Below are 7,602 nucleotides of genomic sequence, written 5' to 3' on the forward strand. Positions count from 1 at the left end.
GGTGCTAAACGAAAATGAGATTGTAATTCTTTTGAAGATTGTATTAGTAAATCTTCTATTCCTACATACCTAACTTCCCCTGCATGTGTTATAGCTGCAAGGACACTCAAGATTATATTGGAAAGCACAGGCAGCTCTTTCAGATAGTTCTCGCGTAACGTACAATCATTCAGCTATTGGTCAGTATTACATTAGCTCTGAATGAGGATAATTATGATGCGGAATAGGAATAAAACAATGCAACATCTTCATTGTTTTAATGTTAATATTTTTATTTGGCATGTACTATTGCAATGCTAATGCATAGTGCTGGTCTGAATTCCACTGATAACACAGCAAAATATTCAGCTACACAAAACTTCTTGCAGTGAATGTTCAATGTTCAATGCACTCATTGTTGAGATAATATCTGGCAGGACTAGAGTCCCAGGTATCCAGGGAGCTTCCCCCTGCCTCAACCTGCTTGTTCCAGGATGAAATGGAAGGACAAATTTTAAGTGCTGACAACAAAGAGCTGTGGACAACAATACCAAGGAGTAGACAAACAGGGCAGTAGTTGAAAAATGCCACTCCCAAAATAAGAACTGTAAAAACTTTTGGTCAGAAAATCTGCTTCTTGAAAAACCAATAACTCCTTACATCAAACAGATTCCAATGGGATAACTGATGCCTATTAGCAGAAAAATGTCAAAAGGACCAAACCAACCTATTGAAGGAAATCTCACCAAGTTCCCAAATTCATGTTCTCCAAGATTGTAATACAAGCATGGCAAATCAAGTTTCCAAATAGTACCACATACACAGTGGGAAGCGCCCCCTCCCAGAAGAATGAACTATTTAAAAAGACAGACTATTAGATTTCCCTAAAGGAGAAATGGAGAAACATGTTTTTAGAGGCAGAAAGCAGCCCATGTCTTTCTTAATAGCTCACAGCAGATGCCAGCACCTGAGATAAAGAGCTTATTGAAAGAGGAAGCCAACTATCTAGATGGATCCATTCATAAGTAAAGCAAATGCTACAGGCAGAAATCCATTCAAGACAGGATATTTTGAAACTCCTTGCAGCAAGTTTGACAGCTAGCCAAAGCAGAATGGTAGAGTTAGTACAGCAGCCCCTCACCCAAGATCCAGCACAGGATAGAAGCCATAAGCCACAGTAGGAATCAAAACATAAGCTCCTTTCTTGTGCGTGGGCATGTGTGTGCGCGCACGCGTGCGTGCATGCACACACAAATTTCAGGACCTGTATAAAAATCCTAGCACTACTCTAGCTAATTCTTCAGCTGACTCAGAACTGCACACTGTCTTTGTGTGTGTTTCTAATCATCACTAAACTTTCTTTCCAATCAGTCTCCATATTGTTTCCAGTGTCTTTCTCCCAGCTTGGAGCTGAGCCAGATTGATTTTCCTTCTGACAACACAAACAGGAAGAGCTTCAGAAAGGAACTGACAGAAATATGGAATACAGTAACTAAAGCAGCAGGTATGTATCTTCATTTAAACCTTTGATTAAAGGCAATATTTTCAAGGCCTGCACAGCCCTGTTATTTGATATGAGTCATACAACCGATTAAGCAGAATTGCTGTGAAACTTTTCCTCCTTTGAAGTTCAGGACGCAGCAGACGAAACATGACTCACAGAATAAAGTACAGTGAGGAAGGGTGGAGCACTTTTGAAAACGAAAGTGCTTTTATCAGGGGCCTGCGAAGGGCAAAGCTTTAGCCACCTCTTTACAAATTCAGGACCAATTTAGATTTCAGACTCCTTTTTTCCCCCTAAAAAGGTAAGTTTGCCAACTTTATTGCTGAAATATAGGAGGGTTGGATTTTGTGTTACACACGTCTGTGTGGGATAGACTGTTCTGGCACCAATGCTTTGCAAAAATATAAGGCATTTGAGAAAGACCTGTGGCATAATTTGTGCAGGGAGGAAACGTCTTCAGAAAAAAAAGCTCTTCAACTCTGCTTGAGAAGTTACTTAAGTTTTGCCCCATTTTATGATTTTTCTTGCCACATTTGTTAAATGAATCACTGCAGTTGTTAAGTTAGTAACACAGTTGTTAAGTGAATCTGGCTTCCCCATTAATTCAGCTTGCCAGAAGCTCACAAAAGATGGTCGCATGATATCGGGACACTGCAACTGTCATAAATATGAACCAGTTGTCAAGCATCTGAATGACCATGGGGATGCTACAACGGTCAGAAGTGTGAAAACTGGTCATAAATCACTTTTTTCAGTGCTGTTGTAATTTTGAATAGTCACGAAATGAACTGTTGTAGAAATAGTAGAAAGGTAAAGATGGTTTATGTGCATTTCTTGGAGAGATTGACCCACATTCATAAAAGACAAAAAGAGAATGGTAAATGCTTAAATGCTCACCACCTGGAGGGAGCAGACACTTTTCTCCCTCCCGGGATCCAGGGTTTTCATGCATTATTACAGTCAACTTGTGATTTCTGGAGATACGGATTAAAAAAGGCTGAATATTGGAAAAATGGAATTATGGAATTATATTACATAATTCTGTGGAAGGAAAGGGTGTCAAGTAACTGTTGTGGTCCGCCAGCAGAGCTGACAGCAGATTAGACCAGTGAGGAGGATGGGGAGGAACATGGGCCAGTCCTGGAGTCTGGGGAAGGCTCTGTTGAGGACTCTGCGTTGGAGGCAGAGATGGGGCCAGGGCCATTTGATAGTTATCGGCTGCCTTTGGAGTCAGACATCAGTGAGGCAGATGAAAAGCTGGAGCCTCTTCCCAGTGTGCACATGCGCAGAGTTGCCTGATGAAGGAAACAGCTAAGGAAGAAGGGTTGGCTTGGGAGTAAGGCCACAGGTGGACAGTGAATGGCCCCTCCCATAGGGAATAAAAGAGGAGCGAAAGGGGAGTGGAATTTGCAGGAGACAATTAGTTTGCTTAATTGGTTCTGACTCTCCGAGACTCCTTGCCATGTTTTGAAGATATCGGCCTGACAGCTCTCCATGCCAGATAAGGTCTGTGACTGTAAATTCATCCTTGAAAGACTTTGCTGGATGTGAATGAGAGGAATTCATAGTAACTTAATAAAAATGGGTTTTTGTCAGGACAAGGAGTCTGTTTCAGGGTTTGTGGAAGCCTAGGTCAGAACAGTAGTTATTGTAAAACAGATTGGAAATAGTTTCTTTTAGATTTTCTTCTTCTTCTTCTTTGTTTTCTATTGTTTTCCACACTTTTTTCCTATGACTTCTTTCTTAACTATTTCTTTTTAATATTTTGTGTATATATAAAGCCATCTTTGAGCCAGTCACTTTGGATAATTATCACTCCTCCATGCACATATGTATATGTCTCTGTTCTCTTGTATATATGTTTGTCTTATGTGTATTTTTTATCTGTTTGATTGTACGCCGCCCCGAGTCCTTCGGGAGAGGGTTGCGGCTAATCAAATAAAATTATTATTATTATTATTATTATTATTATTATTATTATTATTATTATTATTATTATTATTATTATTATTATTATTATTATTACTCCATCTCCAACTTCACCATTTTAAAGAAGGTTGTATCAAAGGCAGTGGGATGATAGCTACAATTGTAAAGTTCTTTATACACAAATCTGTACACATCAAATCATAAATAAACCACTATACATTTGTGAATGTGCTAACTAGCTTAAGTTTAATAGTATTCCCTTCCGGCTTCATTTTCTATATTAGTTTAATTCTCTAATTTTAATTTTAGATTGGATATAATCCATCATAGTTGACATGAATAACACTGTGAAAGAAGATATTTACAATGCATTGAATGAACTCATTGAAAAGGAATTTAACGAATTTAAATGGAGGCTCAATTTTGTTAATTATGATGGAAGGCCAAACATTCGTAGAGCTGCACTGGAGAAAGCTGGTCAACCAGAAATTGTAGATCTTCTGATTCAACATTATGGAGAAGATGCTCTAAATGTGTGCATTGATGTCCTTCGAAGATGCAATAGAAATGATCTTGCCATAAACCTTGAAGCTCGATAAAATGGTAAAAAAAATTCAACATATTACAGAAATGTTCTCTCCACTTAAAATCAAATGGCAATAAAAAAGTTGAATTTAGTCCATCCTTTTTTCCAGCATCCTTACTGATATGAAAAGATATTAAGGTGTCTTACAGGTAGTAATGCTATTGTTGCTACTAGGGAAGTGAACATAGCATGTAATGCTGGGTGGAGCCAGAGAACAAAGAAGAGCAGCGTTCTCTCATAGGAGCTCCAAGGAGAACGAAATTGAGAGCTGACTTTGTAAGACAGCCTCCAAATATCTAAAATCCCTGTGCGCATTTCTATTCCAGGAATCCTAAATTGAAGAGTGAAAAAATGCCCCAGAACCAGTCTTAATCCCAAGAATAAATCCCATTTGTGTCTTATTGCAACCTATATGGCTGCTTTAGTTTGCTTGACACTCTCTGTGGCATCAGACTGGTCTATTTAGAAACAGCAATACAACCCACTCACCCCTTGCTCAAAGATTTTAGGGGGCTGTAATTTCATCAGATTACAGGCTAGAGAAGACTGAAAAGATTGAAAAGATGTCATGGCATCATTGACACCTAGTTTACATGTATCTGAAATATGGTGAAGAGCTCACTCAGCTTTAAAATTCTAATGCCTAAAAGAGACATATATACAATTGGAAAAACCAAAGGAACTTTATCCAGGCTGGGAGTCTGATAATGTGATGAAAATGGTATGCAAAATTTCCAAAATTTAAGACATACTTGGAGAATTAATAGTGGAGGACTGCAATATGGGATATACACACCAAACAACACAAACCTTCACAGTTGGGAGAACAAAGATTTCTACCACCACCATCCACATATAGAAAAGAAACTGGGAAAGAAGTATACAGATGAAGGATGGGATACTGCAGAAGAAATTAGGGGATCCTGCTAACATAGTCAGTGAGTACTTGGGCCCTCATCTTCCTAGAAGAAAAGGATGAGGGGGAGCTCAAGGATGAGAAGACAGGTCAGCTTTACTTTAATAAGATAAAGGTAAAGGTTCCCCTCGCACATATGTGCTAGGCGTTCCCGACTCTAGGGGGTGGTGCTCATCTCCGTTTCAAAGCTGAAGAGCCAGCACTGTCTGAAGACGTCTCCATGATCATGTGGCTGGCACAACACTTAAGCCTTTTGGCCTAAGCTGAAAGTATTTGCAAATTTCTTAATCATAAGAAGAGTTGTCCACTCCAGACATTAAAATCCCTTAGACACAGCAAACAGATTCCTTCCTTTACATCAAACCCTTCAGTCAACACCTAAGCAATTATCACACCCCACAGAAGAAATAGCATTTCTTCCCACCAGACTTCAAATGTTCTTGGGAACTATATCAAACTTTTCCATTGAATCAAAGCGAGCCCTTAGCTCAATCAACTGATGGTTGCCCCACTCATACGGCCCTTTCAATGGGTCCTTATTGGCCCTCAGTGACATCTTGGAAAGGGGTGAAATCATGGAAGAGAGCTTCTTGGCTACTGATTGGGAGGATTGACTGAGGGCCAGGATGAATAAATTAGGGAAGGGGAGGGGCCCTACTCAGGTTGGGAGATGAAATAAAAATATGAAAAAACGATGACTTTTACCTGATTCAGGGAGGGTGGGGGGGATAATGCAGAGCAATGTGAGTAATATGGGGGTACCAAAGCCAAGAAGAAAGAATTCTTTTCCTAAAATAGATTTTATAGGGATGCCAAATCCTTCTAAAGACAATTAAAATAAAGGTTTTTTTTTGAATAAGATAAAATGTACCCGGAAAGAGTGTGATCAGTAAATGGAATTATTTATTTGATCACACTACATTATATCAGATTATATTTGGACACCTGGGTCTGGCCTCAAAGATGGTCACGTGGGTCCCTTCATAGTATGATAGATCCTTATCTTTCATTAGCATATTAAAATAAGATTTTCTTTTTCATTATAGGTTGAATGGAAAATATATTATACAGAAGGCTGAATGGATGGACATGGATTATACGCCTAGAACCTCCAGTATAAATGCTATTTTTTTCATGCTTGCTTGTTTGATCTACATTTATTTCCATTTAGAATATGGTTAGGCAGAATTGGAATTTAATATATTTCAAATGAAAGTCTGAAGAACATTCCTTCAGCAGTATAATCTGAAATGAAGCCTTTTCTCTCTTTTCAGCTGAAAAATGCTAAAAGAATGACAGCACACAAACCTTTTAATGAAAATGTGGACAATAAAACATAACTTACTGATCTTTTGAATCTTCAAAAGCAAGAGAGATTCAAAATCCAAAGGGAGAACCAGTGAAATTTGGGAGGAAACATCCATAGCTAAGCAACCAATCAGATAATGAGACAGTATATTTATGGCAAAAAGGGCTGATCTGCATGGTCAGATAGCCTAGTCAGGTGCTAGAACCCCAACCATTTCCAGAGGGGAGGATGAGGTAGTGATAGCAATAGTGCTTAGTCTTATATACCACTCCAAAGTGCTTTACAACAATCTCTGAATGGTTTACAAACATCAGCATATTTGGGACAAAACTAAGGACAATCTGGGTCTTTATTTTACCAACCTTGGAAGGCTGAGTAAACCTGGAGCCAGTCAGGATCCAACTCCTAGCTATGAACAAAGTTAGCCTACAATACTGCATTCTAACCACTGCGCCATCATGGCTCCTAGTATAATATGTATTATCCTACATTCTTATCTTCCTGCTTCAAAATGGGGGAGGGGAGTCCATTCTGGTTTCTTCCAGCTCCAGAGGTACCTCCCAATTTACTACTACTGCTTTTCATCCATCTGTGCAACTGCTGCCCTGCATGGCCATTTTGGACCTGGACCATTTAACTTTCCATTTGACTTTGTTTCACTTTTGCATCCCCTCGCCCCACTTATTCCTACTTTTGTTTGTATGGCCTACATTGATTAATACCATGTGAAAAATTAAAATGTACATATTCACTGCCACTATTATTTCTGATAATTATTCGATTGGGTTTTAATATTGTATTATTTTTCAGCAGAAACTGGAAAAGAGTTTGGATTTCATAGACATCTGAGAAATCTGGGTGCTAAAGGAAAATGAGATTGTAATTCTTCTGTAGACTATAGTGTATAGTGTCTCGTCTTAGGGGCAGACACTGGCCAGTCTACTCTCTGTGTTTCTTCAGAGGAAAGTTTTTTGGTTTTTTTTGCTGTTTTGAAATGCTTCCCTTACAGAGGTGGGTTGCTTCCAGTTCGGCCCGGTTTGGCCGAACTGGTAGTGGTGATTTGGCCTGGGTCCCAAAACAGGCAGTGACCCAGGCTGGCCATGCCCCCGAACCTGTTCCCTGGTCTCTTCTGCCATTGCCGGCATGTTTCTGCACATGCGCAGAACAATTTACAGTCAACTGCACGAGCAACGCGCAATGCGCACATGAAACAAACTGGTACCAGCTGGTACAGGAACCTACCCCTGTCCCCTTACCTTACATTCACCTGCATTCTTGGTACTTCATGTTACTTTTAACTGAACTTGAAAACTATCTAAGAATTATGAGCGTTCACTAGATATATAGAGATTATGTTGCCCAGTATGCTTAATAACTTC

General features: G+C 39.3%; 1 long non-coding RNA gene across 1 annotated transcript; it reads left to right on the top strand.

Moving 5' to 3' along the window:
• Nucleotides 1-1,604: 1,604 nt before the first annotated feature.
• On the top strand, nt 1,605-6,980 carry LOC309400572. The gene is made up of 3 exons (XR_014176681.1): nt 1,605-1,784; nt 3,722-4,015; nt 5,961-6,980. It is a non-coding gene; the product is annotated as an uncharacterized lncRNA (long non-coding RNA).
• Nucleotides 6,981-7,602: the final 622 nt, after the last annotated feature.

This window comes from Natrix helvetica, assembly GCF_964273705.1.
Source record: "Natrix helvetica genome assembly, chromosome: 1".
In the NCBI taxonomy this organism is placed as follows: Eukaryota; Metazoa; Chordata; class Lepidosauria; order Squamata; family Natricidae; genus Natrix; species Natrix helvetica.